The sequence below is a fragment of the Hesperophylax consimilis genome, chromosome 17 (assembly GCF_061612785.1).
Source record: "Hesperophylax consimilis isolate HC1 chromosome 17, BYU_Hcon_1.0, whole genome shotgun sequence".
Lineage (NCBI taxonomy): Eukaryota > Metazoa > Arthropoda > Insecta > Trichoptera > Limnephilidae > Hesperophylax > Hesperophylax consimilis.
Window position 1 is genome coordinate 22,821,933 of NC_142852.1, and position 9,529 is coordinate 22,831,461.

A 9,529-nucleotide genomic window follows, 5' to 3' on the forward strand; every position below is an offset into this window, starting at 1 on the left:
CATGTGCCTCTTCAGCTGACCCTTTTGACAGTACGGATAGTTGCACACGGAACATGAAAAAGGTTTTTCTTCACTGTGAGTCAGCATGTGGCTGGTTAGGCGGCTCTTTCTATTGCATGCATAGTTGCACACGGAACATGAAAAAGGTTTTTCTCCAGTGTGAGTCAGCATGTGTCTCTTCAGATCGGTCCATAGAACACATGAATGGTTGCACTCGAAACATGAAAAAGGTTTTTCTCCACTGTGAATCAGCGTGTGCCTCTTCAGCTGACCCTTTTGAAGGCATGCATAGTTGCAAACGGAACATAAAAAAGTTTTATCTCCACTGTGAGTCAGCATGTGGCTCTTCAGTTGACTTTTTCGATAACATGCATAGTTGCAAGCGGAACATGAAAAAGGTTTTTTTCCACTGTGAGTCAGCATGTGTTTCTTCAGTTGATCCTTATGATTACATGCATAGTTGCACCTGGAACATGAAAAACGTTTTTCTCCACTGTGGGTCAACATGTGGTTCTTTAAATTTCGCTTTTTACAATTTGAATAGTTGCACTTAGAACAAGAAAAAGGTTTTTCACTTACACGGGTGCGTACATTAATTGAAAAATTTGACTTAGGAGAGAAGGAGTAGTTGCGATGGGGAGGAGTGAATCCCTTTTCCACAAAGTGCGTCTGAAGATCTGTCGACAAATTGAACATGCATGAAAATGACTCAGTTAAATAAGTGAAGTAAGCGAAGTAAGTACGTAGAAATTTAAAAAAAATAGGAGAGGCCGAATTTTTCAAGCTAACAATGAGAATTGGTTTTACCTGCTGCCCTGGTTATTCTTCCAATGCGTTCTAAGCATTCCTCCTTAATATCCAGCAGATCTAGGTCAATTTTCATATAAGTAATACCCGCTTCATCCTGTCGGGGTCCAAGATCCTCATTGATGGTATTTGTTTCCACATTAATGCTCCCTGGGATAAAAAAGGACAATATGTAGAGTGTATCTTTGCATGGCCAGCCCCGAACCAAACGGCGCCTGGCGCGAGTTTAATGTTGGCTGCCCAAACAGTCAAAACTAGTAGACGCCAAGGCAGGCTATCAATGTAATCAATAATTAAATGATTTGTGTTTGTTTGTAGCTCAGTATTTATCAAAAATTATACTAAGAGTGATGTGTTAGGTTGGGTATTTGACGCCCAGACTGCTCCAATTGGGCCCGGTTAGAGCTAGCCCCGTATCTACGTATCGTTGATATAAAACGAAACTTTTTTTTTTTCAACAAACAATGAACTATTTTTTTACGAATAAAGATACCATTGATCAACAATGTAGAAGTGGGAAATTGGATGAAAGTTTCAAAGGTCAATATCGGATAAAAATGACCTCAGATGTCCGCTTGAGGGACCGATTCTTAAAGGAGGAAAAAACCTGCTCTAGAGAACCTTAAGTAGGGGCTTTTAAGACAATGGGATAGTGATTTATCAATCAATATTTATGTTTTTTTAACGCACAAAAATGAAGTGTAATTTACTTCATGTCCAAAATAAAATTATCTGAAAATCGAGGAATCGACAACTTATTGTGAATAATATAATTAAGTAACAAGAGTCTTGTATTTTGAGATTTTCGGGCATGGGCGCATTTAAGGGTAAATACCCAATACACCACATGTATTATTAAAGAGGACGTAACAAGTATGTGTCCTGTTTGCGCGACATTTCAAAACACACATGGATTCCTGACATCCGTATTTAAAGTTCTATATTTTACACGCATGCAAGCAACCAACTGGCTGTTTGAGTACTCTCCGCATATTGCAAGCATTCCTTCGTTACAGCTGGGAGGTCGAAATCTAAATCCGAAAAGGCAATTTCACCTCCATCTTCTTCCTGGAGCCCTGGTTCCGTCTTGATGGATATAGTATCTGGCTGCAGTAAATCCATGGTCTGCTTTGGTAGAGTTTGGTTATTTGTTTAACCCCAAACATATATATCTGAAACAGAACAAAGTTGTAACGGAACTCAAATATAAATAAGTTTTTAAAATTTGGCTTCTTAAGTCGTAGCAAAAATACACATTAGAAAACCTTGAAGTTTTGACAAAGGTTGAGATAAACGTCGTTTATCTTGGGTAAACTCTTTATTTATTTACTGTTATGTCAACCGGTATTCCGTTGAAATCTACCTGTAATAAAACATCTGTAATACGTATATTTGTTGGAATTTTAAAAAAATGCATTTGAAATTCTAATCTAATAATAGGTAGATGTAAAAATACAGTTTAAACATTCTGTTGTGACAAAACGCCCAATGATTCCCTAACTAAACTGGAAGAACCCACCGCTACAAAAATGAAATGAATTTAAGTATTATTACTTACGAATAACCATCACATGCATGAAATAATAAGTTTAACAGGGCGGGATAAACAGAGTTTAGAAACAGGAAGAAAGATTGTCGGAGAAGAAAGCGCATGTCAAAAAATATATAGGTTATGCATAGACAAGAATGAAGTCATAGACAATTAATATAATTTTCATGAATCTGGCATTTTAAGAACATGAAAATTTATTTCAATTTGCGTTTTGTAAATATAATAGTGCTAGCAGATCTTCAACTGTGAGAAATCCGAGCCCCTAAAAAAAACACAACAAGAAAAACGAAATAAATGCGTTTCTAATCGAATATTTAGGTCAAGTGATTCTGATTTTGTCCATTATACATTTATTTTACACATATGGGTCAAAATACCTAATCATCATAACTCTCACTTTAGGCGGGTTATAAAAGAGGTTTTCATAAAGGTTTTCTGGAAAGGTAATTCCCTACAAAAATTTCGGATATTTGCTTCCCCACAGTAATTTTTCAAATCCATTAAGGTTATCAGAGAACTTCTGAAGGAAGTAATTTCCCACAGTATTTATTCGACTCCATGGGGGGGGGGCAGTTAATAGAGAATTTTTGATGGAAGTAATTTCCGACTATATTTATTCGACTCCAAGGGGGGGGGATCGTAAAATAACTCATAAGTATTTAATTCTTGGTTCCAGTATGAAATACTTTAAAGTTTTTTGGAACAAGGTATTTTGTAGATTTGTCCAAAGTACAAAAGTACAAAGTACCACATGAAAATACCCGGTTCTTTTACAGGCTTCGATAAAAACGCCTCTCCTAGTAGTAGTTCACTATATATTTATCATTTTCCAACAAAAAGTGCATTTATAAAATACTATTTTATCCAAAACAGAAGAATCATGGCTCCTTTTTTATCAGGACCAAGAAATTATTTTTTCCGATAAAGAATTCATGACCAATAATGATCTTAAATTTAATATCTTTATATAAATGTACATACTTCATTCTAATTAAAAGAAATAAAAAATACTGTGTTTTTCAATTTTCTGTTAAAATTTATATTTTCTTTTATGTATATATTTTTTATTTGATAATCTAAATGACGGGTTGTTTTGAAAAAAATTTATAATTCTTCAAATTTCAAAATTAATTTTCATGTTCTGTGAATTTTTTTTCAACAATTTCTGTTATTATTTCAGTTATGTGAAGCTACTAGCCTGTAACGATATACTAGCAGACTTTGAATAGGACTTTCACGAACCCGAAAATGAACGTTCAAATTCTCCGTAACAACCCTTTCCGATGAATGATTTTTAATCAAATCCTTTATTTAAAGAGTTTCAAATATCAATACACCGTAGATTATTTTTAAGACAGATTGATTGTTCATCTTGGAGCAAGGTGAACAATCAACAACAAGATGATTACAAACTAAACTTGCGCTGTCCTGAAAAAATGAGCAGTAAAGAAAGATACTTTTACCACGATTTTGCAGGACAGCACTTTTAAAGATCTTTCTTGTTATGATGGAATATTTCAAGAATTGAACATTTTTATTTTTTAAATAATATTTTAGTCCAAGAATGGGGTAGGCTACGAATGAATATTATATATTATTGTCCATGGTCGCGCCTTTTCTTAGTTTCCTCTATCCCAGGGGCGTATAACTCTCGCATGACCTTGTAACCCTGATGGGAGGAGTTATTCAATACCCAAATTCTTATAGACAAAGCTGTTGTAACTGAAAGCTCAGATCTCATTGGCTCAGAGCAAAAATTGTAGTTTGATCTCTCGCTCTCTACCATAGCGACTTGCGTAACAGAGAGAGAAGCTAAGCATATGTTATGCTGCGATAAAAATTAACGGTAATTTCCAAGACGCCATTTCGGAAGTCGAAGTCAGTTGTCAGTCAAGTTTTTAACGTAAATATTTTGAATTTTGAAAATCGTCTAACCCATCTAAAAATAATGTTGCGTGCTTGAATTCTTCAAGGTGATTAATTAATGCCGTGTTGTGTTAAAGGTTGCTCAGACGGATTCGATAATCCGGTGCTAGCAAGAAATACGTTTGTTTGTGTGTGTCATTTCGCAATTGAAAGCAAAAATACGGTACTTTTGGGATTAAAAAAGAATGCTTGGCAACGCTTAATCTTCCACTCATCATATAATATCCTGTCTATCTCCACCAACTGAAAGAAGGACCCGAACCCGTTCTTAAATACAGGTACTAACCTCTCGTTCTTTGATACAATGTTCCTAATTCCTGAATGTACTTCATTGGCTAATAATTTAATCAATTTTCCTTTTCAGACCTAACCGTATTCCGACGCGATACTATACCACGTATTAGGATGCTAAAACTGCTAAAAAAAGCCACGATTATATCAAACAAGGTCATTTAAACCTTTCCAGAATTGCATCATGTAAGTATTCAGATTTAACCAGCATTTTCCATAATGTTTGCTGACGACAAAGCTGTGGAAATTATATGAAACCCTTGCAGGAGAATTTGAATAACTTCTAGTGCTGTGGCAATAATAATTAACACTTAAATTTGTTGAATATGTATTTTGTGTATATATTCTTGTATTTTTGTGCAAGGTCAAATTAAATCCTATTAAGTTGTTGCAGTAAGACTGGGTTCGATTCCTAGTTGAGACCGTTACTTTTTATTTTTCTGTCTCTTGTTCTGTTTCATGTTTTGTTTAGATATATTAGTATTATCTTCTACTTCAATGATAAATCAATGCTCAATACATCGGTTGTACTGACCCTGTTTTGTATTACTGTCCATTGTCTTTTTGAAAATAAAAAGTATTTTTATGTGTGCATAGCTGTGGGTTTTTTTTTTATTTTCCTCTGCATTCCAATATTTTTATTTTTAAAATATAATTTTTTTGGGCTAGTGAATGAACGATGTTAGCTGGGTGCAGTTATATTGTCGATGTTTGCACTTTTTTAAATGGCCTTGAGATTTATTTATGGTCCACAATATATTTACCTGTCTGGACCATACGACCGTTTTATCTGTGGTCGTCTGTGGTTAAGGGGGTGACAAAATGGCGCCATACAAAAAGCCCGAAGATATCGATCTAGAGAGTGGTTTATTTATGCTCTATCCTCGTCGATGGTGTGTGACGTGCTTTTGTTGCACGCAATTTTTTTTTTCTAAATATTGACATATTTATGGTGAAATAGAGAACCAATTTGCTACGTACAAAAGGCTCGAAGATGTCGATTTAGTGAGTGGTTTATTTATGGGTCTGTCCTTGAAACTAATTTGAAACCGACGCCCAATTCCGTTTTCTTTAAGAAAAAAATAATAGATTTCATTGGAGTAGAGTTTGACATTTCACTCGAGGCCATGCGGGAAACGATACGGTTGCCGAAATTAGTTAAATTATATCATTTCGTGTCTAAAATATTTCTTGTTAAAGTTCTTCGTGAAAAACATATAAATCCAGTGAAGTGTTGCTGAGTTACAAACATATATTCAACTTGATGTACTACATACGCAAGTTCATGTTTAAAGTGAGTTAAAAATGTATTAAAAATGGAGCGACCACGCGAAATAAATAATTTTGCCTCGATTGCTCGAGATATCCAGACGATCATTTTTTTTAATTTTTCGCCAACCTTAAAAAAAACATAACTTAGAATTTTTACATGAAGTTATACAAACTTATTATAGAGATATATAGCCAATGAATTAACCTGTATCTTGTTGTTTGTTTCATTTTTGTAGAATTTATAGAAAAAATATTAAAAAATCGTAAAGTTTATAATCGCGCGAATCCAATTACGGTCTTTTTTTAAATTACGGTCCGCACCAGGTACCTAGAATGTTTTAAAAAATAAACTCACCGTTTCCAAACGCAGACACTTCTTGGAAGAGTGGGACGTCTACCCACAGCTCGCTATCATCACCCCACCGCGGTTCATCCCGTCATGTCCCAGGTAAGGGAGTGAAGGTAGCGGGAGATGTCAATGTTGGGGGAACTGGTGAAGATAATGTTGCTGGTGTCCCTAGTGAAAAAGGACATCCTATTCTCTCCGGAGATGCAATTCTGAAAACATATACATTAATCGCATTACGGGGATTGTTCTCATCCACGCGTGAACTGAATCTGTAAAAAGCCAGTAGGTAAAATAAATAAAAAATCACCATCTGTGTCATGGACAGCTCCGATTCTACCTCATGTATACAATGCACATATAACCAACGCTAATCCAACTCACTCTCACTGTTGCAGAACACTCAGGAAAACAATAATATTGTATCATGCATATTTAAACACGTTCACTTGCTTTTTTTGTTTTTCTTGGGGGCGCAGTGGGGAGAAGGATCTGTACCGCATGCTTCTGGAACTTTCTAAATTCAAATTTCAGTTGAAAGGAAGCAGACTGGGCCCTTACTGCCTTCTGGGCCCTGGCGCGATCCTCTCTCACCATTAGTAAAGCTGGATAACTGTAAAAAATATTTTTAAAAAATATGATAGCCTAACACAGATCCACAGTGAAATAGCGACTCTAAAAATATTAAAAAAAATAACACTCCATAGTCCAATATATATTTTATATTCAAAATACTTTTATTTTCAAAAATACTACATACAAAAAAATATTTATATTTATTTTAATACATTCAAACCTGAAGATTGTTGAATTCGTTCAAATTTGAAATAAATAAATTTATTATAAAACGAAATAATCGAAAACGTATTGTGTAGTGGGAGCTTAATTCAATAATGGCATAAAATGGCGAATTTTTGTTCTTAAATTGCTACAGATTTCAATTGCAAGTAACTTGTTTAAAAAGTACCCAATCTATATAAAAAAAATTATTTTTCTCTTTGTTACGAATCACTTTAATGGAATAACTTTATTTCCAATGCACACGTGAATTAATTAAATCGATTTTTGCAAAAAAAAACACATTCTGTAATGGCGTCTCAAAAATTCACATTTGGTTTTAGAAATGTATTAAAAACAACAATATTTTTTTATATTATAGAGTTGAAAACACTTTAATTAGTTATACAAATGATTATCAGATACACTTGTACAATAATATTAAATTAAAATGATATACTTACGACATTTCAATGATTTATATATCTGACAGTTGTAAAACGCACGCGACACAAACTGAGTGACTTTTGGAATAAAAAAGGCAACGTGAAATTTCCATAGCCACTGGATTGCTTTTGGTAATATAAATGCGCCAATTTAAATGCCTCCGATTGCTTTATTGAAAAAAAATGCAAATTATCTCGTGATTCGGAAAAATATTCATTTTAAAATTTTAGCCTTTCCCGCGTCTTTTATTTTGCACTAAATACGAAGCCATAAATATACCACTCTCTAGATCGATATCTTCGGGCTTTTTGTATCCAACAGAATTATACAGTACTTAACCACAGATATACAAGCAGTACCTTTTTTTTTGCCAACATTCGCGGCCTGCACACAAATTTAAATTCCGTCCATCACCATCTTTTGTCCCAACGTCCCAACCTTCTTTTCCTATCCGAAAATCAGATAGCCGAGCCGCCAGACTCCTCCTATCTGGACTGCCCGGGCTTTACCCTCGCAAGCAAATTCCGACTGAAAGGAGGAGTCTGCCTCTATAGTCGAGCTGACGTCAACTGTGTGCGACTATTGAGTCTGGAAAACTCCAGATTCGACGTAATGTGGGTGCGCGTCAATCTTGCCAGTACGGCAAGATTCTACGCATGTCTATACCGCTCACCGAACCATAGCGAATCAGACACTTCCGAGCTCTTCAATCATTTGAGCGATACTATTGATTATCTCTTGCCCCGCTACCCTTCGGCCGAGTTTGTTGTTCTGGGGGACTTCAACGTTCATAACGAACCATGGTTGAAGTTCTCAGGCCCAACGGACTCGGCTGGCCGACAGGCGGAATCCTTTGCCATTTGCTACGGATTAGAGCAATTGGTTCAGGAGCCTACAAGGGTTCCTGATGTCCAGACTCACCGCTCCAATCTGTTAGACCTATTCTTAACTACTGTGCCACACGGTTATAGGATTGACGTCACAGCGCCTCTGGGATCATCTGACCACTGCCTAGTGACGACATCAATCCCCGTTAGCCTCAGACCAACCAATGAGAGGCTGAGGAGAAAAGTGTGGCACTATAGGTCAGCAGATTGGTTCGGTATGCGGGCCCATTTCAACGCTTTTCCGTGGTCAGCTGTTTGTTTTCGGACTTCGGACCCTTCAAGATGTGCCCAGGAGATTGGTGAAGTCATCAAATCGGCGATGGATGGCTTCATACAATCGACTTCTAAAGAAACTGGTGTGGGCTCAAAGCCGTGGTTCAGTCGACAATGCTCCGAAGCAGTTCGACGAAAAAACGCGGCTTACCGAGCCTACAACACATCTCGGACGCCCGAAAGCAGATCAGCATACAACAAATCGGCAAAGGAATGCAAGAGAATCATCAATAGGTCAAAATTCGAACACGACCTGCAGATCAGCAAAAAGCTGGCTGCCTGCCCGCATGGCAGCAGAGTATTCTGGTCGCTTGCGGGCTCAATAGGTCGAAATTTTCGCAAACCCAGTTTGCCACCTCTTACCAGACCTGACGGCTCACTAGCAAACACCGCCACCGAAAAGGCAAACCTATTAGGGAAAATGTTTGCGGAAAACTCGACCCTCGACGACGGGGGTGCTGTTCCGCCGTCGGTTCCTCACTGCGGCTTCTATATGAAAAAGCTGAGGATCCGGCATCGGGATGTACTCCACGTCATACGGGGGCTCGATGTTAACAAAGCTAGTGGACCTGATGGAATACCTGCCCTGGTATTGCAGGGGTGTGCTGCGGAAATAGTTCCAGTTTTGACAAAGCTCTTCAAAATGTCCCTGAAGTGTGGCACTGTGCCCTCTGGTTGGAAAAAAGCTGTCATTCACCCTATTCCCAAGAAAGGTGACTGCTCCGACCCGGCCAACTACCGCCCCATAGCGATCACATCAGTTCTGTCCAAAGTGATGCAACGTGTGATCAACGACAAACTGCTCACATACCTCGAGAAGAACAAAATTATCAACGACCGTCAATACGGATTCCGGCGGAACCGCTCGTGCGGTGATCTTCTCGCGTATGTGACGCATGTTTGGGGGCGGTGCCTGGAACGTCACGGTGAGACCTAAACGGTCGCACTAGA

General features: G+C 37.3%; 1 long non-coding RNA gene across 1 annotated transcript; it reads right to left on the reverse strand.

Annotated features, from left to right (window-relative positions):
• Positions 1–356: 356 nt before the first annotated feature.
• Positions 357–6,242, reverse strand: LOC149416263 (uncharacterized). The gene is made up of 4 exons (XR_016303674.1): positions 6,204–6,242; positions 1,863–1,979; positions 808–957; positions 357–677 (listed from the first exon to the last, which is right to left on the reverse strand). It is a non-coding gene; the product is annotated as an uncharacterized LOC149416263 (long non-coding RNA).
• Between the last annotated feature and the right edge of the window lie 3,287 nt (positions 6,243–9,529).